This window comes from Phyllostomus discolor, chromosome 3 (assembly GCF_004126475.2).
Source record: "Phyllostomus discolor isolate MPI-MPIP mPhyDis1 chromosome 3, mPhyDis1.pri.v3, whole genome shotgun sequence".
Lineage (NCBI taxonomy): Eukaryota > Metazoa > Chordata > Mammalia > Chiroptera > Phyllostomidae > Phyllostomus > Phyllostomus discolor.
The window spans coordinates 175989430-176014848 of NC_040905.2; positions in this window are offsets into that span (position 1 = coordinate 175989430).

Below are 25419 nucleotides of genomic sequence, written 5' to 3' on the forward strand. Positions count from 1 at the left end.
TGATTTTCTTTTCTAAGATAATAGGTTTATTTAGTGTTCTTCCAATAGATTTTAGGTAATCATATCTTCATATAAAATATTATACAGAAGCCTGATACATGTAAGAAAGAAAATTCAGCTCTTTGCTTGATGTTACTTAGGAAGGTAAGAGCCCCTTCATTTCTATGCCCAGAAACATTTGTGTGGGAACTCCAGAGTCCTCAATATTAGAGAATTTAAAGAGCATTAAACTTGATTATTATATTCTTCTAACGGGTAGATAGCAGAATAACTTCAGTCACTTATATTTGTTCGGCAAAGTAATGTGGGGGTTGCTGCTTCAGTTAGTACTCATTCATATCAAATCTCCATGAAGAATCCATTTACACACAGTTATCAAGAAAGTTTTATTTAAAAAATAGGTTACATTCATTTGCATCTTTCAAGTTGTGAAGAGTATTCATTTAATTAGAGAAAGAGGACTAGTTATTTTCTTAAAACATATTTTCTAATATTTTATATCCCAGGAAGGAAAGAGGGAAGGAAGGAGGGAAGGAAGGAAGGAAGGAAGGAAGAAAGGAAGGAAGGAAGGAAGAGAAGGTTTGGGACCAAATATTTTATCTTTAAGCCTTTGAGATTTTTTTCTATTACTTCTTGCTTGCGTACAACTCTTCAATATTTTCTTTCAAAATATGAGCTCTTCCGAGAGCCCTCTGTGCTGTAAAATCACTGTGACAGATGCCTCCCTTTTTTATTTCCCTGAGAGACCTGTCAGAAGCGGGTTCTGATACCTCCACAGTAAGAGCAGGGCTTGCTGGAAAGCAGCAAGCCAGCTGGGTACAACATGGATTGCAACACGACTGTCATTTCTGAGAGGACATCTGTTTTAAATATATGATTTTGTCTTTTTTAAGGATAAAGGACAGGAAGCTGAATGAAACGTCTTTAAGACAATCCTTTTATATTTGACTCTTCCATTCCCCATTCCATCCTTCTTCTGAAAATTAAAATGCTTGTCTTAATTACCTCTGTCTTTAGAAATGAAGTTTAGTCCACCTGTCCTCGTAGGCCTGTGTAAAGATTTCCTTATGGTTTCATTCCAAATAAGTCTTTTCAAATGTTTCTTGATACTTTACCTTGTCTGGTTAAATATTTTTGATAGGAAATACTTTTTAATTTATTCTAATGCAAGTACTCCAAGACATAAAAGAAAATCATGTCAAAACACTTTTTAATATTTCCCTGCCAGAAGGATAGTGATTTAGAAAGATCAATTGTACACTATACTCATTTTTTTTCTTCATTTCTTTATGAGAGGCTTTGCACAAATTTGGAATTTGGGATAGAGAATATAGCTGATGGTCAAGTTTTCAGTGTTTCTTCTGTGGAGATTTTTTGGGGGCTGCATATCTCTTGGTCATAAACAAAATCATGTTTAGATAAAAGCAAAAGTTTGTTGGTAACTAAATATGAAACTCGAAGATAATCTTGATAATTAAACAAGCTTTAATGCTTTAATAAAGTATTATTGGTGAGTCAAAAACTTTATAGTTTCTCCTACTGAAGTAGGAGGGCAACTCTTTACTTTGCTCAGTAATTTTTCCTACTAGCACCCAAAATTTAACCACTGGAAAATGTTCAAAGTATGTAATTGCGTCTGGCTTGGTGCCTTTGAACCAATAAAAAGTAATCTTCTATTCACTGAGCCTAGAAAGTTTCCACTGCTTGTGTAATGATGCTACAGAAATGTTTAATTATCACCCTTCTACCTGACTTAAAGCCATTCAGGAGTTTTGGTGAAGAATAAGGAGACTCAAAAATTTAGCCAGTATCAGACTGTGATGTCTTTCCAATATGGAGACCATATAATTATATATAAAAAGGTTCTCTGTCTTCAGCCAGTGCAGCTTTAATGAAAATCTACCTTTGAGGATCACTTTTTTTAAAGAGACAAGTGAATTTTGATAATTTGCTTATCCGAGTAACAATATAATGGTACAATTTAAGAAGTTTGAGCTCATCAGTCTTTTACAATATACCTGGAGGAAAATAGTACAGAAAGAATGCTACTATGAGGAGATGCCATTGAAAAATATTCAAAACTACTTTACAATATGGATATTTCAGATAGAGTTCATATTTTTCAGTGAAATTTAAGTGATTGAAAGAGAGTAAGGCTGGCACACTGTCCATTAGCTATAATAATTGTAGGTGATCTTGGCTCCCCAGAGTAGTTTTTAGTTCTTAGATTTTGTTTTTAATTAGATAATTTTCTCCAGAGAAGCACATAACTTTCATTTGTATTATGTGATAAAGGTGAATGATTAGAAGGCAGGCTTTTTCAATGAAATGAAAAAGGGATGTGATCAATGAAAAAGAGCATTTTATAAAATACAGATAAACAGAAAGGTAAGAGTACTATTTAAAAAATTGGATTTTTCAATGTCTTGTCTTAGTATTTAAACAAAATTAAAGTTTTCCTTTACAAGAATACTTTATCCTATATATGAATCATACCTTAGTGTCTCTGGCATTGATCCATTGGCTATTTCATTTGACCCTGTGTGGTAGACAGAATAATGCTCCAAAGATGTCAACATCTTGATTCCTCAACCAGTGCACATGTTACTTTACATGGCAAAATAGGCTTTGTACACATGATTAATTTAAGAATCTTGAGATGGGAAGATTGCCAGGAATTATTTGGGTGATCCCAGTGCAATCACAATGGTTCTTGTCAGACAGAGACAAGAAGAATTAGAGTCAGACAAGCCAATGTGACAAAGGGAGCAGAGACAGATTTAAAAACGTTATGCTGTGGCTTTGAATGTGGAAGAAGGGCCCCTGAGCCAAGCAATTCGGGTGGTTTTTGGAAGATGAAAAAAGTAAAGAAACAGATTCTTCCCTAGATCTTCCAAAATGCATGCAGCTCTGCCAGTACCTAGATTTTAGTTCAGTGAGGCTAGTTTTGAACATCTCAACTCTAGAAATGTAAGAAAATAAATTTGTTTTGTTTTAAACCACTAAGATTGAAGCACTAGAAAACTTATTCATCTACTGATAATTCTGAGATTTGAGAAGGGGAAACACTGTCTCCTATTTATAGGAATGCTGTGATGTTTCCAAAAATATACAGTTAATATGGCAGAACTGGGGATGCAACCTAGATGTTATAGCTCCAAATCCAGTGTTTTGTTCTACTAGAACTTATTAATAGTTTAATTATTTTTCCATGTATAGTAGGCAGCTCTGTTTTAGTTTCCAGTTGCTAATATAGCAAATCACCATAAAGTTTAGAGTTTAAAGCAGCACAAATTTATTCCCTGACAAATGTGGAACTCAGAAGTCTAACATGAGTCTCACCGTGCTAGGATCAAGGTGTCAGAGGTCTATCTTCCTTCTGGAAGAGGCAGGGGAGCTGCTGTTTCCTAGCCCTTTCCAGCTTCTGCAGAGGCCACCCGCATTCCTTGGCTCATGGCCCCTTTCTCCATCTTTCAAGGCAACAGTGTCACATCTCCAAATCTCTGTGTTTGACTAGGACTCCTGCTTCTTTTGTCAAATCTTTCCTGATTTGGACCTTCTTCACTCTCTCTTTCAAGGTCCCTTTTGATGATATTGGTCCCACAGAGATAATCCAGGATGATCTCCCCATCTCAAAATTATTAATTTTATCAAATCTGCAAAGTCCCTTTTATAATTTAAAGGGCATATTTACAGGTCTTGAGGATTGGGATGTAGATATCTTTGGTGGGGGGGTGCCATTATTCTGTCTACCAGGTTTCCTTCATATCAAATAATGGTCTAATTTCTGAGAATAAATTAAAATGCCCCAAATTGATGAGATTTTAAGAAATGTTGAATAGTTAAGAGACATAATCTGATTATGTCTTAAAATCCCTCTTTGAGTAAAATATAGTGGAGAAGGGAGGAAGGCAGAATGGAAACTCTTGGTCCATCAGGAGAGACAGGTGAGGTCTCTGTCTTCATTCTCTCTTTTCATTTGTTGGCTTGAACAATGGATTAATGATAATACCATTTAAAATTTTGAGAAAAACTGGTGAGCATGTTTTAGTTTAGTTTGGGCTGGAGATGAGAATTAAGAATCAGCTTCTAGCATGTTATTATTTGATACTCCTGTTAGACATCCAGGCAGAAATGTCGAGTCAGCAATTAGATATGTGGTTCTGAGTTCAGAGTAGTGTACAGAAATGAAAATTGAGGAATTTGTAAATCAGTCTGTGGATGGTATTAAAATCCATGAAAGTAGATAAACATACTTAAAGTGTGAGTGAAGTTAAAGTGAAGAGATCTAAAGGCTTATCCTTGAGCATTCCAAAATTAAGAAGTCTGAGAGAAAAAGAGAACGCAGTGAGTTAGAGAAGGGAAAATGAGGAAAACCCGGAGAGGGTGGTGTCCGGAATGCTAAATGAATACAATATAAGAAAAAGAAGGCATAATCAGTGGTGTCAAATGCCTGTGATAGACAATATATTAGACAAAGGCATCTCACTATTTTGTACACATCCTATCTGTGTCTACCTTTAAAACATATCTGTTCAAACTTCAAAATAAGTTCAAATATGACCACCTACATCATATTCTGCCGCATTCCATTAGCTACCTCTTGAATCCCTTAGCCAAAATACCATTCTAGCTCTCTTAGGGCTTTAATATTCTCTTCAAGATCTGTTGTAATATTTATATTGCACCCAGTCATATTCTGAAATTATTAACTCTAAGATTTTTCTATTAATATTATTTATTTTCTGTGCATACATCATTATACATTAATTTATTCAGTGATATTTATCAAACATATTCTGTATGCCAAGCACTATTTTACTTACTAAGGATATAGCAATGAAAAAGGCAGACAAAAATGTACACCATTTTGTAAATAATAAGATAACTCATTATGTTGTTTTGTTTAGGAGAGAAATCCTAACTATATATGTATATTTCACACATATACATATATATACATATACATATGTATGAAATATAAATATATAAATAGTGTATTTAAAAATTGATAAGTTGCGTGAGAGAGAATAAAAAGTCATTAAATTGTGTCTCTTCCTTTCTAAGAAATGTAATTTTAGTTACTTTTCATGTCATTTTTCCAAGGTGAGAAAAAATAAATCTAAAATGCTGGCAGGCATTCTTAACCTGTTTATTACTTCAGTGATTATGCTGATTTCAGTGGGGAATATGTGTTCATGGAGTAACAGAGGCCACCTAAATTTTCCAGGTGGACAACAAAGATAAGGGCTCCTTAAAATGTTTTGCCCCAAATATCATGATGTCCTTGGTAATTAAATCAGGAGCAGCCTAAAAAATATCTTACTTGATTTACATAGCAGGTATAATTTCAGGACTGGAGAATAGAAATGTTAAGTCATCTTCATAATAGAAAGTCATGACATCTCTTCCAGTTTTCAGACTTAAGCAAGTCTAAATATCTAAATCCTCTTACCTGTAGAGAAAGTCAAAGTCTCTTGAGGAAGGGCCTTGAAATGCTGCTGGAAGCCTACATTGTATATACTGTAAGCCTTACTTTAATCTTTCCCCAGAAGGACTTATACCCATAGCATCACTATAAACTGTTGAAAAAAATAGCCATAACTTGGGGGTTGTTTCTTAATTGACACTAATTACTGAGAACCCAAAACACCACTGTAGTTCATTAATCAAATTATAGTCTAATTAAGGTGAGTTGATGTAAGGTGAGGTGATTAGTAAATAGAGCTTTGGCCAAAGTTTGAATCATAGTTGGCCCAGCAAGTCTGTGGTTACTTGTAGGTACTTTCTCAATTCTGGAATCTTTGATTGGAATGGACAAATTTGACAAGGGGAAAATCCCTACTTGACTATTGTTACAAGGAAGGCAAATTAGAAGCCCCTCCTAGCCAAATCAGTGAAGCATAAGCAATCCTAAGGGCATGCCACATCCCTAGGGAAATTGAAGGCACCATGAAAGACTTGGAAGGCTCACAGACCCATTTAAATTGCCTCTTTGCCTGTACAGAAGGTGTACAGAACTTGGATTTTTATTATCTTAATAAGTTATTGACTCCAATTATAGCTGCTTTTCCAGATGTATGATCTTTTCTTAAGTAGATACACCTAGCCCCTAGGGATCTGGCATGCAGTCATTGACCAGGAAATTGCTTTATTCTTTCTACCAATTTACAAGGACCTTAAGAGGTAAATTACTTTTACCTGACAATATCAGACAAGCATAGGAGACCATTCTGTGTGGCATGGGCCCAGCTTCCACTCAGAAAGGCCAGTGGAAAGTGAGGTCCGATGCACAGGACCCATGCCTAGATAGATTCTTCCCTGGGAAATCAGGCCTGGATTGTACCTAGACTGCTATGAGACTTGCTTTTGCTAAAACTCCCTCACCCTAAATTAAGGTAGCAAGTGCTTACTGTAAGTTCCTAAAGTCCATGCTAAACCTCCCCAGGATGGAGTGTAATTGGTTCAACCACTTTTGCCCTCGGTCTGCAACATCCTTCTCTTTGAAATAATTAGCAGCATTATTTCCTTTGTTTTCTATAAAAGGTCACCACCTGAAGCAAATACAATGTTTCCAGAAAAGCAATAAAAGCTTGTCAAGGCAAGGGTCGGCACACTCTCCCCTTGAGAGAGTGGCTGTGCCATCCCTTTTCCTCCACAGGACTCGGCTGTCTATGTGAATTTGTCTCGTTTCATCCACAATGCCATGGACCCCAGGAGTCTGTATCAGACAAGACCTCCACAGTCTTGCCTCCGGGCTAGGTTAGCTGTCCTGCTCCTTATTATAATATAGTCCTAGTCCATAGATAAGTTGATCATTTTGATATTAGGATGTCATATTGTTCACTATGTTTTTGACATGAGGATCTTTGGACCCAGATTAACAGGGAGCATCAAATATTTTAAATGCTGTAGTATGACATAAGCAAGTCAGACACATATCCCAGAAGAGTTTAGGTACCAACCACCTGAGTGAAGGCTTTTTGGGGGACTGTTCAATAGTCTGTAGCATATCACAGTACCCTCTATTATGGAAAAGACAAATTTGTGGACCTTGCACAAGTACCACTATAAAAGAAGCACAATGCTTTTATAAACCTTTTGTATTTTAAAAACAACATGTTCCACTTTTTGTGTGCTGGTATGACACATGTACACAGCTACCACATTTGAGTAGAAACAAAGCAAGAGAAAGTTCAGCAGCAAGTTCAAACTGCAACTCAAACTGCTCTTCTACTGGAGACTTATGATCCAGTAGATCTGATGATACATAAAATGTCTGTGATAACTACAGATGCTATATGAGGTCTTTTACAAGCCCCAGTAGCAGAATCCCAGCACAGGCAGCTAGCAGTTTTTAGTAAATCCATGCCCTTTTCTGAAGATACTTATCTTTGTTCAAGGACCAGCTCTCGGTCTGCTAGTGGGCCATCACAGAGAATGAATACCTAATCAGAGAACATTAAGTGACTATGGAATTTGAGCTGCTCATTAGGGGCAGTGTTATCTGACCCTTTAGGACATAAGGCTGTGTACTCAGAGTAGCAATTTATCACTAAGTTGAAATGATGTATAACAAATTAGGCTCCAGTAGGTCTAAGAAGCCACAAGTTTGTATGAACAAATGATTGAGATTCTTTTGAAAAATTCTTCTGCACTATCTCTTCTCTCCTAACCCTCACCTGTATTCTCCTTTTGGTCCCTATGACCAACAAAATGAGTGAAAACCTTGCACCAGGTTTATGGATGACTTTGCATGATTTTCTGACATCTACTTCCAGTGGATGGCTGCAGGATTTCAGCCTCACTTGGTTTTAGCCCTGAGTAAGAGTGGTGATGGGAAACTCCCCAAATGGGAAGACCTTCAAGTAGTACATTTGGCTTTTTATTTTGGCTCAAATGAGAGATACTTAGAAATTGCACTGATTCATAGACAGTTGCTAATAGTTTGGAACTGGCGGTCTGGGACTTCAAAAAGACAGATTGAAAAATGGTGACAAGGAAGTCTGGAGAAGACTTATATAGAAGGACCTCCTGGAATGCATTCAAAGTGCAAGGATATTTGTGTACCATGTGTATGCTCACCAGGAACACAGATTTTCAAGGAGGCTCTCAATGACTGGGTGGGTAAAATGAGATATGCTATGGATGTCAGTCTCTTTACCCATTCTGCCTGGTTGGTTCATATATAAATTGGCCCTGGATGATGGTTAAGTATAGAAGAAATAATATGGACTTCTCTTCACTAACACTGATCTAGCACTAGCTATTGCTGAGTGTTTAACCTTTTAGAAACAGACTGATGATGAGACGTCAAGGTGGTATTCGCTTCATCCCAATGAGCCCCTTACCTCAGGGAAGAGGCAATGATTTGTTCACACTAAAACAAAAGTGATTCTAGAAGAAAAAAAATTTAGAATGAGTTCTCTTAATTACTTCTGGCTCATTTGCTAGTCTTTGAAACTGATTAAGTTTAAAGGTATTAATTCCATTTGTTTAAGGAACACTAATTGCCCTTGGTGTGTACTGGTGAACAGTTACTTAAATTATTACTTGTGGACACCTAAAGTCAAATCCCTACAGAAGGCAAGGCTTTGGATGACTCTGTATTTGCTGTCATATAACATTTTCATGAAAATATTTGACTATTTAACATAAACTGGGAAACACATATAGCAACTCATCCGAAGGGCATGGCATTAGGGTTAAAAGAATATAAAGTTGGACTGAGCAAATGCATTGATACAGGTTAACCAAGCGGAGAATTTCAATTCAGTGTGTTAACTGAGGAAGTGAGAGTGACTCTGACAGGTTGCTTTTCTGGTTGACTAAAACCTTTACCAAGAATAGGTTACACTAAATGAAGTTGAAATGTAGAACTTCCTTGGTATACTGGGGAAGGAGCTGTCTGAAAGAATAGGAAGATTGAAATAATAGAATGGACTTTTTATGTTAAGACCTACTCCCCCAGCTACTAAAATATGCCCACTGGGAGTGCTGCAGAGGACATTCCCTCCACCAAGGCTAAGAGAAATTCAAATAGCATTTATTATGATGTAATGTAATTTACTAACGCATGTCAGTAAAATCATCACCCAATGTGGAAACTAAAACACTGACGATACTCAGGTTTTTCTAGTGGGTATCATATTCTTTGAAATATTTTTTGTACTTATTTTTTAACTTGTTATATTGGAAAATGATACCAATTTTTGTTGCATAAATTTATTTTGACTGCTGCATATTCTTCTGTTTGAACAAATAGCTATTTATTCTCTGTCCAATATTGGTATATTGTTGTGTCCAGGTTTTTGTTATTGTAAACATGCCTCCACTAATGATGAACATTGTTCCTCACACACAGTTGTCAGAGTTTCTCTTGGATGTATACCCAGAGAATAACTTTGATTTTTAATACCTGAATCATGGAGATAACCTAACTATTCCAAGGTGGCTGTGCCACCACAAATCTGAAGAAGTATTGGTAATCTATATCTAATCTGTCATATGGAATGTAAGACTGCTTGATTTTTGCTGTTTAAATTGATGTGAAAATCATCTCTCATGAAATTCCTGATTTGCATTTTCTTAATTAATAATTAGGTTGAACTTCTCTTCAAATATGTAATGGAAAAACTGTTTCCCCTTTTGTGAAATCTCTTTTTCCATTTGTCTAATTTTATTAGTTTATCTCTTTGATATTCATGTATAGCAGATATTTAGATATTATTGATACTAGTATTTTATTGGTTATGTGTGATATTTTGTGATTGTTCTAATTTTAACAAGTTATATTTCTTCTTGTCATTCATGACACCAGGGATGGATTTCAGGGCATTATGCTAAGGGAAATAAGTCAGACAGAGAGAAACACTGGCTGATGTCACTTATCATGTGGAATCTGAAACAAACAAACTAAAACAACAAAGCCAAGTTCACAGAAACAGAGAACAGATTGGTGGTTTCCAGAGGCAGGAGGTGGGGTGTGAGGTGGGTGAAATGTGTGTGTGGGGGAGTTATATTTAAATAAAATAACATGGAGTTTTTTAGTATTACCTATTTTTTAGTATTTTCTGGATATTTAAATTGAAACATTTATCCATTCATTCTATTTTAGGAGATAATATTTAAATTTTGCTTCATCTAATCCCATGGTCTGAAAGTAACAGTAATTTAACCACTGGTTAAATAAATAAATTTATTTTATACATTATATGTGTAGAGAGCAAACCATTTGCATTTGTTTTTATAAACAATATATTCACACATTGAACTTTTTATGCTTTCTTGGTTTTCTTTTCTTTTAACTTTATATGAAAATGTTGTTTAGTGATTTAGAAGACATCATCTTATTTTTGAAGTCTTTTTCTAGCTATTGTTAACTTTACAACAACATAGTGAAATTCACATTTCTCCTAAATATTAACTGAGATAACTTCAAAACAAACATGGACAAATCTTAACTAAAAAGTTTAGCCTACCTTCTTTTCCCTTACAGAAACACTGAACACTCTGATAATAATGATTTTAAGTCAGCTAAGGTAAAATTGAATTACGTTAATACCATCTGTTCAAGGAGGTAAAGATTTTCATTAGATAGAAAAAGCTATTAGAAAAATTGAGCAAAATATTAGAGCTTAAAAGTCGCCTTTGTATAACACCTCATTCTGGGCTAATGATAAAAAATTTAATTATGCTAATAAACTTCCCACATTCTTATAAACTTGTAGTCACTTAGTGAAGCAAACCTCTGAAGTCTTTGCAAGTTTTTCAGTAATAATACTAGTGAATTCTATGGAATCGTTGTAAACTATGAATAATGTTTATTTAGTTTCAGAGTTCCGCGCTTCAGCAAAGCTCTCACACATGATCGTGTGGACTTCTAGGGGTAACATTAAACTTGGCTGAGATACTTCATGAAAGTGAATATGTCATTTGACCTCTTGGTGACTCTGTGGCCTCATTAATAAATTGGAGTTTATGTTGAAGCACTGCTGGAAGTCTGATGATGATGTAATTGGCCCCAGAGCCCTCCACAGCACCCTCCAAACAGAGCATGAAAGATGCCAGGTGCCTGATACAAACTATCAGGAAAAAATCAACACAAGGAAATCCTTCAAATCTGAAGAACTAAAAATAACTGATAGAATCTTGTAACTGCTCAGAATGTTAACTCCAGGTACATGATCTGAAACAATGTCTAGTCTGTTTTTATGTAGAATTTGTTCTATGGTTTTTTTTCCATGAGCCTTTTCTACATTTCTCTGGATCAATATTCTCTGTCCTCACATTTAAACATAAAAAGAAACGTTGGGCTTTTTGACAGCTAACTTGCACATTGTCAGGCAAACATCAACTTTTTCTTTTGCAAATCTGTCTTAAACATTTTGCTGTAAGTTAATTGGGGAAGCAAAAGTGGATACTACATATACAACCACTTCACTCAGTATTGTAGTAATTGCATTGCTCATTGTTATTTTTCCAAATATATAGACTTATAAGAAGCAGGATGAATACACAATCCTTCAGACTGGTTTGTCGGAAGCACTGAATCGGCCCAGAACCTTTTAATCAAATTTCATTCAGCAGAAGCATTGACATATGCATGGAAGGAAGCGTTATCAGAGATTTTAAACACATTTTCAACTCCCTTTTGTATAAGAGCTGAAAAACAGCTGGAAGACAGAGCTAGTGAGATGACTCTATATTATTCTTATCCCATCAGACAACTTTAACTTGTATCTGAATTGGTTTTCTGGTTAACCAATTCAATTCCTTAACCCATTTTGGAAGTTTCATGAGGTCTTTAAAAATTCAAGAATTAGATATGTTTGGTGAGAGCAGCCTTCTGAGAGCGTGAAAGCTCTGCAATTGCTTTCTGTTCAGGTCTGGAAACTAACAGACCGCTCTGGAGTCAGAGCTGACAAAGAATGGAGCCTGGCTTGGAATTTAGTGCGAAGGGTGTTTAGGAAGCAAATAAAACTGGAATTTATAAGCTGCACAAAATTAGCTGGCGTGACTGTTTACATTATATGTCTCCCTCCTCTCGCAGGTCCAGTGACATCCTCCAGCTTCCTGCGGTTAAAATAAGACTCATGTCATTCTTGACAAGTCTTGTTACAAAACATAATTCCAATTGCTTTATAAAAGTTAGATAACAAGATCACAACACAAACAAAAACGCTGAGATAGAAGCCTGGAAACGATATTTTTAAAAGTGTTGTTCCTTCTTATTTAAAAAAATATTGGCAATTGGTGAACTAAGAAAAATTAGGAATCAGACTAAAAGAGAAGGAGAAACAGGCAACAGAGATAGATACTCATATTCGGTTGAAGACAGATGCTAGGTAAATACTACCTGGTGGAGATGATTGATATTTTCCTCTGGTTACAGTGCCTGGTACTTTGAAAGTTGGGGGCCCAGAGGGTAATCCTCACTCCTAAGTATTAGCAATTCAGCCAGAGTGCCCTTTTAGGGCTTTCTGTTACAGTGTTACAGGCTTTGCATTTCTTTTAGTGCTTTGGTCACAGAGAGAGAATGGGGAGTTCTGCTTTACAATCAGCACATTGTTCAGGTCCTAGGGTTCCCTGGTGGAGCTGCCAGCCAAACATTCAGTGAGTTCCTAATTGTCTCTAGGCTCGTATAACAAATAATGGGAGAAATGAAAAGAGAAAGGCTATGGTTCTTACTTAAGAAATAATAGTCTAACAAGGCGGAGTACACATAAAACATTTCAAAGAAATGAGTTAAGTTAGTGTATTTTTATGTGTTTCACTGCTGGTGGGCTTTGAATAAAAAAGCTTAGATTGATTCCATTCTCACGTAGTCTCGTCTGTTAGTGTGTGTGTGGGAGTGGGGTTGGTTGGGAGTGGAACAGGGTGTCTGTTCCACGTGGCCAGCCCCTCTCTAGGGGTCCCTTGCATATTCTCTGCTTCTGGTGAAGACCCGTGCTGGGGAAAGGGCATTCGGCATTCTAACCCATTTTACGTGGGGTTGGGCTGAGGGGTAATTGAATGGGCTGGGGGCAGAGTCCCATGATTTAGGCATCACTATTATTGGTCAGCAAGAGATGTGCTAGCTGTTCTCGGGGGGACGTTTCCTCTGGTCCACGATGAGAAAAGTAGCTATTAAAGTTCTTCAGCATTGTTGATTCACTGGGCCCTGGTACATGGAGGTTGGACCTCAAGTGCTGGTTTGGCTCTGTGGTGGTGTTGACAGAGCTTTTTTCTTAAACTTTGTTTTTCTTTCAATTTTATTTTATGTTGGTTTTAGCTGTACTGCTTAGTGGTTAGACAATCATACACTTTACATAGTGTTCCCCCCAATACTCCCAGTACCACAACAGGCATCATATGTAGTTATCACAATATATACTACATTTCTTATGCTTCACTTAACTTCCCATGACTATTTTGTAATTACCAATCATACTTAATTTCTTTAATCCTTTCCCAACCCCCCTGCCCTCTGGCAACCACCACTGGGCTCCTACAGAACCTTTTATGAAGAGCTGGGTGATTCCTTGAGCCAGCTTTGCTCCAATCCACTTGATCTCTCTATGTGGGGTCCATTAATTCCTGGCCGTGCCCCTTCCGCATCACTATTCTCTCCTCCAGTATGTCCTGGAATCTGACACATTTATCTAGTTTCCAAGAGACAAGAAAAACTAAACCTTGTTGTTCAGCAATTTAATTTCTTTTCACTATCATTGTTTCTTAACTGGACTACTGCTTTGAAAACAACAGCCAAGAATCTGACTCCTTTATTTTCTGGTTCTCTTCTGAAGCAATGAAATGTTTCATAACTTTAAAATATGTAGTTGAAATTAAGTGAGAAATGCTCTAGTTAATTAATAAATATATTATCCTTCTATAGTTACATTGAATCATATATCTGTATGACTAAGAAATGGGACATTTCCTATACCAAAGAGACATATATAGTGAGATAAAAATGAGAAATCAGGATGTTTTTATTCTTATTCCTGCATATTGGTCATAGTACATGTCTATCAACTCTAGTATCTTATTCCTTAAAAAATGAGTGTAATAATACACATTATACCTTCTAGTTGGAAGGTGGTACTGGAACTTAAAGCCTTTCTAGTTTTGACTTTAGTTTCTACTGATTAGCTGTGAGATTTGCTAAATTATGCAATCTCCCTGAGCCCCAGTTCCCTCCACAGGGTCATGCTTAGGACAACATACAATTACATATATCTCTGGCACATAAGCAAATCACTGGATAATTTTTAACTACTGTCATTACTACTGCCTCAACCCATGCCAGGAGCAAATGAATTTACACCTATGAAAGTGTTATGTCAACTATAACATTCCACACAATCATTTTTAGACATTTTAATTGTTTCTTTTCCCTTAAGATCAATTATATATGATCCTGTGTTTGTAAACTTAGACTATAAGCTTTTCCCGTGAATGTGACTTAGTGTTACCTACTATTATGAGCATCTACTTGATATATTATGCCAACTCTTACAGGAGCTACAATTATTTTTGAGTTTGTTCACTTTTTTAAATATGCTTTCCCCTGTTTTGGCTACTGTAAATAATGCTTCTATGAACACAGAGTTATAGAAATCTCTTGGAAATAGTTGTTTTATTTCCTTTGGATAGCTAACCAGAACTGGAATTACTGGATTATGATAGCTCTATTTTTAACTTTTGAGTAGCCTTTTTTTCCTGTTTTCCATAATAGTGGCACTCATTTGCAGTACCACCAAGAGCACACAAGGGTTCCCTTTTCTCCACATTCTCACCGCCACTTGCCTGTTGGCTTTTTGATGGTCTTTTTAACAGGTGCGAAGTGGTGTCTCATAGTTTTGAGTTGATTTCTCTGGTGATTAGTAATGTTGAGCACCTTTTCGTGTACCTGTTGGCCATTTTATTTAAATTTTTATTGTTACTCTATTAGAGTTGTCCCAATTTTCCCCTTTTACCCTCCTCCACCCAGCGCACCTCCTGCTCCCGTCCCCCCACTGTTGTCCATGTCCAAGGGTCATTCATACATGTTCTTTGACGAGTCCCTTCCCGTTCTTTCCACCATTATCCCCATTTAAATAAATTCTTTGAGGAAATATCTGTTCAGGACCTTTACCCATTTTTTATTTGGCTTATTTGCTTTGTTTTGTTTTTCTATCAAGTTTTATGAGTTTCCTATGTATTTTTGGCATTAATTCTTGACTAGATGTGTGGTTTGCAGATATTCCTCCCATTCCAGAAGTTGTCTTTTCATTTTGTTGAGAAGTATTTTAGGAGTACCACTTGTTTATTTTTTTTCTTTTGTTGCTTGTGCTTCAGGTTGTCATATTTGTAAAATCATTGCCAAGATCAATGTCAAGGAGATTTTTACCTATATTTATTCTAGGATTGTTATGGTTTCAGGTCTTACATTTAAGTCTTTAACCCATTTTAAGTTCATTTTGTTTGTGAGTGGTCTAACATAGGGGTTCAATTTCATCCTCTTGCATATAAATATTCAGTTTACCCAACACCGTTTATTAAAGAGAATATCTTTTTTTCATTGAATATTCATACTCCCTTGTCAAGTATTAATTGACCGTATACGTATGGGTTTATTTCTGGACTCTAATTCTTTTTTTTTTTTTTTTAAATGAAGTTTTTTTGTTTGTTTGTTTTTTTTTTTTTTTTTTTTTGTTTTTTTAATATTTTATTTATTTATTTTTTAGAGAGGGAAGGGAGGGAGATAGAGAGAGAGAGAGAGAGAAACATCAATGTGCGGTTGCTGGGGGTTATGGCCTGCAACCCAGGAATGTACCCTGTCTGGGAATCGAACCTGGGACACTTTGGTTCCCAGCCCGCGCTCAATCCACTGAGCTACGCCAGCCAGGGCTTGGACTCTAATTCTATTCCATTAACCAATGGAATATATGTCTGTTTTATGCCAATACCATACCATTTTGTTTACCTTTTTGTAACATAGTTTGAAATAGGGAAGTAGGATGCCTCCAGCTTTGTTTTTTTCTCAGGATTGCTTTGGGAATTTAGGGTCTTTTGTGATTCTAGCCAAATTTTAGAATGCTTTTCTATTTTTATAAAAAATATTATTAGAATCTAGATAAGGATTGCTTTGAATCTATAGATTACTTCTGATAGTATGTTCATCAGAATAATATTAAAAATAAAGCCCTGACTACATAGCTCAGTGGATTGAGTACCCAAAGCATTTCCGGTTCGATTCCCAGTCAGAGAACATGCCTGGGTTGCAGGTCATGGCCCCCAGAAACCACACATTGATGTTTCTCTCTCTCTCTCTTTCTCCCTCCCTTCCCTCTCTAAAAATAAATAAATAAAATCTTAAGAAAAAAATAATAATATTAAAAATAATATTATTTTAAAGATAATATTAAAATAATTCTTCCAATTCATGGGCATGTGATATCTTTCCATTTGTTTATGTCTTCTTCAGTTCATTTTGTCAATGTCTTATAGTTTTTGCTTTGCACATCTTTTAGCTCCTTAAATTCATCCTACAAATTTTTTTGTTCTTGATGCTATTGTAAATGGAATTGTTTTCTTTATTTTTTCAGATAATTTGTTTTCAGATAATTTATTTATTTTTTTGCTTCACTTTTCTAGTTTAGAATTGCAGTATTATGTTAACTAGGGCTGGTGACAGTGGGCCCCCTTGTCTTATTCCTAAACTTAGAAGAAAAGTTTTTAACCTTTCATTATTGAGTATGATGCTCACTGTGGGTTCTCATAAATGGCCTTCATTGTGTTGAAACACAATGTTTATAAGTCCAATTTGTTGAAAATTTTTATCATGAATGGATGTTGAATTTTGTGAAATGTTTTTATATATTAATGAGATGATTGTATGTTTATCTTTTATTCTATTAATATAATGTATAATATTTATTGATTTGTGTATGTTGAACCAAACTTACATCCTAAGACTGAATCCCTTTTGCCATGTTAGGTAACATGTTCACAGTTTCTGGGGACTAGGGCATGGCTATATTGCAGGGATGTTCTCCTCTCTACCACAGCAGTAAAGAAAGACAGCCCAAGAACTCACTGAAGTATAAGAGAGGAAGTATTAACTCTAAACAAGACCAGTCTACAAGAAGCATTGCACCAACTGGATTGCACCAAAACCAAAAAGATATTCCCTACCTTTTACTGCCCCTTACTTCTCTTTCCATGACCTTAAGGACAAGAAACTTCTGTTAGTAAGCTTGGGAGGAAGGGAGCTGGACAAGCTGGTAAAATAGGAAAGAAGTGAATCATTTTTATCTGCTTTCATTTTTAAAATTCCCACATAGAATCATGTCGGTTTGAGGGAGAGGTGAAGCTTTTATGTTTAATAAAGTTCAGAGTTAATCATTATTACAGAATGAACATTCTAATTGGTGACCCAAAGTTACCAGAGAATTATTTTTGTGTATCTGAAGTGACCAGGCAAGTCATGTCCAGGACTCATCTAAGGGCAGTAAAACACTGTCCCCACGAGTAGATTTGAATACGCAGTGCCATTGAGGAAGGAGATGGGAGAACTAACCTGTTTCCCTATTGAAGCTTGAAGGTTATGCTTCTTCAACATAATGCTTATATAATATAACCCTAACTTTGTTTTGTGTACACGGAAAACTTAATGATTCAAAGATGACAAGGTTAGCATTTGTTTGGACAGTTAAGAAGGCATCATCCTCAATATAGTTGGAAATTTTAACTCCTGCATTTTCCAAGAAATGTTTTAAGTGCTAGGAATCAGAAATGTTTTAAGTGCTAGGAAATGTTTTAAGTGCTAGGAAAAGAGAAAGAAGTGAACACAGTAACTGTAGAGAAGTAATTGCTGATAGTGTAAGCAAAAATAGAGACAACTGAAGTGGCAAATAGAGAAACACTGGTAGCCACATACAGTGCCAGCAAAATGCATAGATTGTCATTTGGGGAAAGAAAAAATGTATTCATAAAAACAAATATAGTTTGCAGGCATTTAGTAAAAGGGCACACTTAAATACCCTCTTGATATTAAGGTCATATAACAAAGGCATGTCGATTAAATAGCATGCCTCCTTTGACTGTTCCATGAAGGGCCACTTCTCCCTTCATACCTCAGTTGTCTCTAAAATCTTCATTGTTCTACAGCACAATCCTACACTGATGTTCATTACGTCTTCACCTTCATAAAAAAGGAAGGATAGTTTTTTGAAAGTATAGCATTTCCTGCAGCAGGGACATGAATAACACATTTTAGAAAAATAGCCATAAAATTTTTCAAATAAAAGAAGTTTGTTTCACTGTAGTAAGCTTGTCCAATACAGCCCCCAATAATTCTCCTCTCCTGGAATTTTTGCCCTAATTCGTTGAATCAAGGCTTGCTCTGGGTGACCAATAGAATAAAGTGGAAGTGATAATGTATGATTTTGCAGGACAAAAGGTCATACAACTTCTGTCTTGGTCTCTTGGATCACTTGCCGTGGAGGTAGCCAGACACTGTGCAATGAGAATGCTCAAGCAGTTCCGTGGGGAGGCCCATGTGCAAAGGAACTGTGTTCTCCAGCCAAGAGCCAGCATTAATTTGCCATGCTCTTGAAAAAGCCACATTGGTAATGGACCATATACCCCTGGCCAAGTCCTCTGTACCTAGCACTACTCAACAGCTAACTGCAGCCTCGTACTAACCCTTGAGACGTAAACACCAACTGAGCCACTACTGAATTTCTAATCCAAAGAACTGTGACAGATTACAAACAGCTGTTTCTGTTATAAACCACTATTGTGACACAGTAATAAATATTGAGTATATTCATATTCAAAAAATAAAATATCAATCAGCTATACAATTAATAGGTACTGTATAATTTATTCTTCAAATATTGCCAGTGACTGAGCTGGTAATGTAATTATGTTTTATTTATTTCAATATTGGTTTTTTTGCATGAGTGAATCTATTTTACTAAAAGATTGAATGGTAGCCATTGGAAGAAAAATATCTGCAAGCCCTGAGACTGTTACCAATGGTCATAAAGGTGTTTGACTTACCATTGAGTATTCTAATCTATTTAAATAAGAGCTTCATTTCAGCAGAAAAATTTTTAAATGTTTAGAAAAGAAAGGATAGATTTCTTCAAAATTTATTTCAATTCCTGAAAAATAGATATGGAGGTAAACACACACATGTATTATATGTAATATATATACACACATTATAGTATATTAATAGATATACAGGGTAGGACCAAAAGCAGGTTTACAGTTGTGAGTATGTGAAATGCAGTTTATTCTTATATTATTATTTATTAATTATTGTATTATTTTCTAAACAAGCAACAGTAAATGTACATTTCCCCACCTTGTATATACTAGTTTAAGTCTGTTAGCCTCTCCTCACAATCACTGACTACATGTAATACAGTAAGAGAAGAAGAGCAGGTAGTTCAGCTAAGCACAATGCTAAGCAAGTAATTCATCATTACAGAGCAATTACCCTTTAATTTTTTCATCCCCCTAAGGGAGAACAGAAATCAGTTCATTTGACAGTGGAACGACCTGATTATTTCCACTCTCTCTTTTTAAATAAACAGTCTCCTTCAACCCCCCTTCCCATTTATAAAATATCTTCTATACTTTCTTTTATGGTTTATCTCTATGAAATTTTGACTGCAGACCAGGAGATCCATATTGTGGATGATCCCAAGTGATTGTATCTATTTTCTAAAACTTAGGGATAGTTTTGATAGTATTTCACAAATATTTTCCCCTGTCTCAATAAATATGTAGATTGTTCACTTATAATCAGTGTATCACTTACCATAGTCCTGAACAAGTACCCGAGACTGAGCAACTACTTATTTAAATAAAAAATAAAAACTTTAATCAATTACATTATTGAATTTTTATAATATACAAGTACATATCTAGTTAATTTGAAGAGTACATTTTTCATATACAGTTCTTGTCTTTTGGAGGCTTACCTTCTAATACTTGAGATACTAGATACAGATATAAGACAATTCTATTTCTGCTTGCAGCACCAAGCAAAAGATATTAAAGGTCATGCATAGTTATTTTTAAAAGAAAAAATAGAATTTAAAAAATAAGAATTGCAGTTTAGTCTTAAAATTAATTTTTGTTTAGTTTCATGTGATTCTTTTTTTTAATTCATTTTTAAAAAATTAGACAAGTACAAAATTGTACCAATAAAAATACCTAATGTCTTGTTCCAAGTTGTTGAAACTGTTTGGATTTTACTATATTCAACTCACATTTTTTAAAAGAAAATAATTTTTTGTGATTATAGCAAGGGATGTCTGAGTTGGATGTTAGTGTTATTTAATATATCAGTGAAACAGTCATCAACAGTCTTGTTCACTTTGGGTTCAGAGAAATGACCGAGAGGCCATGATGGGACTATGGCAAGAGAAGTCAGGGCAGCTGGAGAGAGCCCAGGCAGCTGAGTAGCTTTGGAATAACCTAACTGTAGACAAAGCCATGCTCGTAGGGTTGAAACTTACTATTAACTACTAGATCTAAACTTGTGTTCTTATTCTGACACTAACTGGCTGCTTGGTTTAGAGCACACTTCTTAACTACTTTGAGCCTTTGGTTTTTCACTTATAAAAGGGTTAATAATATCAACCTAAGAGTGTTTGCAGAGGGTCAACCAGGTAACACATTTAAAACTTTTGGCATGACACAAAGAAGGTCTTCAGAAAGTGTTTATTTTTAAAAAATGTTTGCTCCTTCTATAGCTTTTAAATAGAATCTCAGTTTTAAAGTGTGCGCATTGAGTAAAATAATTTACATTAGATTTCTTAAAGTTCCAAAGAGAATGTGAATAGCCAGTAGCATTATATTTTCTAAATATAGCTAAACAAATTCTTATTTTTTAGTTATGTCTTCACAGAGCTCTTAATGCCAAGTTCTACTTATTAATGATTCTTATTTGAGGTGCTGTGTGGAAAAAGATTCAGAAAAAAAAAGTTTATATTGTTTGAGAACCATGCGAAGTTTGAGAGAAAATTTTATCAATGTTGCTAAAATTTTTGGAGAATGTTACAAAATGGTACAAAACAGTCACTAATAAAATGATAACATGTCCTATTTTGAAACACAGTGGTTTGATTAAAGGGAAGGAAAAAGTGAGGGGAGGGCAGTTGGGCTGAAACCTACCAAAATCCACCATGGATGTAGTCTAACCTAAGGGGAGTTTATAATTTTTTTTAGCCTACTGTGGAGTCTAGATATTCACCTGCTGTTTTTTACCTTTCCTAGAGAATCTCTCTAAATTTGTTTTTACCTTTGTTTTACAGCATACATTTAAAAAAAAATGTACACTTCCAAATAGCTAGAAGATGGTAGGATCCCTGTACATTAAACCTATACTTTCTCAAATATTTGTATTTGCAAAATTACTCTAAGCATTTTAATTCAAAGGTAGGTTCCTATGAATGTAGGTTTGGCAGATAGGTGAGAAAACCTGCCCCATTCCAGGGCTGGCCCTAGTTGGTCTTTCTGAAGTTTGGATTAGTTCTACATGGAATAGGCCATGGTTAATGGTATTATCCAGACTTCCTGAGATTATCCCCACAACTTTGTTCACCTTTCAGCTGCAACGAATCAAGAATATAAAGACAACCTGCTGCATGTGAAAGAAAATTCCACAGTGTCACTGTCCAATAGGGTAGCCACTAACCAAATGTAAATATTTATATTAAATTAGCAACTCAATCTCTGAGTTGTGCCAGTCTCACTTCAGACACTCAGTAGTGGCAACTCATGGACAGTGTCTATTTAAAACACTTCTACCACTACAGAAAGCTCTACTAGATAGCTCTTGAAATTACAATCTCAAGAATTACTAAATTGTTATATTATGGTAGACCATGCCTGCTTTAGAAGACAGTAAGATAATGGTGGTGACACTTCCAACAAAGTATTCTAAATAGTGATATGAAAAGGGTAATCTAGAGAGTAACTGGATAGAAAAAGATGAAGGGAAGGAGGGAAGGAGAAAGGAAAGAAGGGAGAAAAGGCGGAAAGGAGGGAGGAAGAAGGAAACTTTCTATGCCTCTGGTCTTTCTCACTTAGAGTAACGCTAAATTTTAATGACAAACATTGGGACTAAGCTGTTTGAATGCAAGTAAAATACTCCCCACTCTAGTATTCGCCAGCTTCCTCTGGGATAGCTTTAATTGTTCGACAGAATGGGTCTGTCAGGCTGTAGTTATGTAAATGTAACATGATTGTATTGGGGAAAAAAAGGGAAGAATGGTTAGTTCTCCTTGCTGGGTTACATACACCTTTACGACTGTGCCAAGGGCAGTGATCTGGTATCACCACTTGCAGAATATTAATTAAGATAGCCCATGGATATGATAACAAAATTTTTAAAGATTTTATTTATTTATTTTTAGAGAGGGAATGGAGGGAGAAAGAGAGAGAGAGAGAAACATCAATGTGCGGTTGCTGGGGGTCATGGCCTGCAACCCAGGCATGTACCCTGACTGAGAATTGAACCTGCGACAATTTGGTTCACAGCCCATGCTCAATCCACTGAGCTATGCCAGCCAGGGCACGATAAAAATTTTCACATGCCTTATGGTCATATAGATATGGCATGAAAGTTAATTTCTCTAAGTGGACATTTCTCTGTAAGAGTAGAAGTCTAAAATAACTTCACTACTTCATATTAGACTCAGGAACATGATATGATTTTGTGTAATTCATGATGAACTAACAACCCAGGGAAATTTGCACTTTCTGCCTTCTCTGATAAGCATAATCTGAGCCTCATAGCTGAAGAACAAACAGTTTTTCATGAACAGACATTATGAAGAATTTCCTTTAGCTTAGCTTTTTTTATGTGTGCAATTCCACAGTTTTAATACATTGAGGTTAAGGACCTATTCACAGAACTTGAGACAGGGTTAGAGGACACAAACTTACAAAGAGTACAATTAAATGTGCTGTGTAATGTTCGTAATATGCAAAGGTTAATATAACAAAAAAGATAATATTTCAAAAATCATTGCTTCTTAAAAAGTATAGGGAGTGACTTTGTAAGGATTATATTTCTGAGCAGAAAGAGGCCTGGAAAAATTTTGATGAAGGTGAATTTTATTTTCTAATCTATTCTATCTCATCTTTCTTTTTATTCTGTTTACAAAGCCTCCTATTTTCTTTAATTTCTCTACCTTTGCCAAAAGATGGCAAATTTTATAGGCTACCTATAGATGACCCAGAGCTTTTCATTCTTATCCTCACCTCAATGGACATTACCTCTGGGTCTTTAATCTTCCTCATTCCCACAAATGTTTATGTCTCATGAAACTGATCATTTAATTTAAAGGAAGTGTTACTACCCAGATAGTTAAAAGTTAACATTTGTCTTTAACTCCAATTAGTAGGGAGAATTATAGGAGTTGAAGCAAACTGTTGCAGTTTTTCTTGCTTTCAGTGCATTACTTGGTACTTATTTATTATTATTAGCTGTTGGTATATTATTCACAAATACATATTTTTAAAATATTTTCTTTTTATTTATTTATTTTTAGAAAGAGGGGGAGGGAGAAAGAGAAAGAAGAGAAACATCAGTGCGTGGTTGCCTCTCCTGTGGCCCATACTGGGGACCTGGCCTGCAACCCAGGCATGTGCCCTGCCTGGGAATCGAACCGGTGACCCTTTGATTTGCGCCCATGCTCAATCCACTGAGCTACACCAGCCAGGGCACAAATAAATATTTTTAAAATGTAAAATTCATTCGTTTTTAGTTTATTTACAAAGATTTAAAAGCATCACTATTACCTAATTTTGAAACAATTTTATCACCCTAAAAAGAAACTCGATACCCACTAACGTTCTCTCCCTATCCCCTACTCCTCTGCTGTCCCCTTATTCCTTGGCACCCACTGGTCTACTTTGTGTCTCACTGAATTTACAATTTCTGGACGTTCCATATAAATAGAATCATGCACTATGTGACCTTTTGTTTCTAGCCCCTTTCCCTTAGCAAGTGTAATGTTTCCAAGATTTATCCATGCTTAGTTGTAATGGATCACACTGCAATGGACATTTATGTACATTTCTTTAATGAGCATAGTTTTTTGTTTGTTTTTTTTCTTTTATCCTCACCAAGGGCATTGTTTTCATTGCTTTAGAGATAGAGGAATAGAGAGAGAGAAAGATCAATGAGAGGGAGAAGCATCGACTGGTTGCCTCCCATACATACTGAGATTGGGAAATCGTATGTGCCTCTACTGGGGATCAAACTGGCAACCTAGGTTTGTGCACTCACTGGGAACTGAACCTGCCTTTCAGTTACAGGATGACACTCCAACGAACTGAACCACACTGGCCAGGGCTGTGAACAATTTAGGGGGATATACATAATTGGGAGTGAAATTGCTAGATAATATAGTAATTCTTTGTTTAACTTTTAGAAACTGTGCAACTGTTTTAGCAAAGATTACAATGGTTCCAATTTATTCCTATCTTCATCAACATCTCTTATTGTCCTTTTTATTTTTTTTATTTTAGCTGCAACAGTGGGTGCAAAATGGTATCTCATTATGGTTTTGATTTGCATTAACTGAATGATATTGAGCATCTTCTCAAGTGCTTATTGGCCATTTGTATATCTTCTGTGTAGAATATATATATACACACATATATATACACATGTATATATATATGCATATATACTATTATGCTAGTAACTATTCTCTATACTAATACTATACTAATACTATTCCCTATACTAATACTATACTAATGCTAGTAACTATTCCCTATCTAGGGATATATATATATATATATATATATATATATATATATATATCATCTATGATCATTTTTAATTGGGTTGTATTTTTATGTTTATGTTATAGTAGTTCTTTATGTATTCTGATTACTAGATTCTATTAAATATACTTGTATGCTTTGCATGTATGTTCTCCCATTTTGTGGGTTATTTTTGTCACTTTGTTGATGGTAACCTTTGGAGTACAAAGGTTTTAATTTTGATAACATTGAATTCATTTTATTTTTTGTTTTGACTTTGTGCTTGTACTTTTGGTTTCTAAGTAACTATTACCTAATTAAAATTAGTGAAGAATTATATGTTTTCTATTAAGACTTTGATAAATTTGACTTTTACATTTATGTCTTTAATTCATTTTGACTTCATTTTTGTATATAAATTGAGGTAGAGGTTCAACTTTATTTTTTATATATATGAATATCAAATTGTCCTAGCACCAATTTTAGGAAAAAAACTTTTCTTTCTCCATTGAATAGCCTTGGCACTTGTGGTAAAAATAAACTAACCATAAATTTAAGTGTTTATCTCTGAGCTTTCAATTCTGTTTAGTGAATATATCTATCCTTATGCCAGTACAACATTTTCTTGATTACTGTAGGTTTGTATTA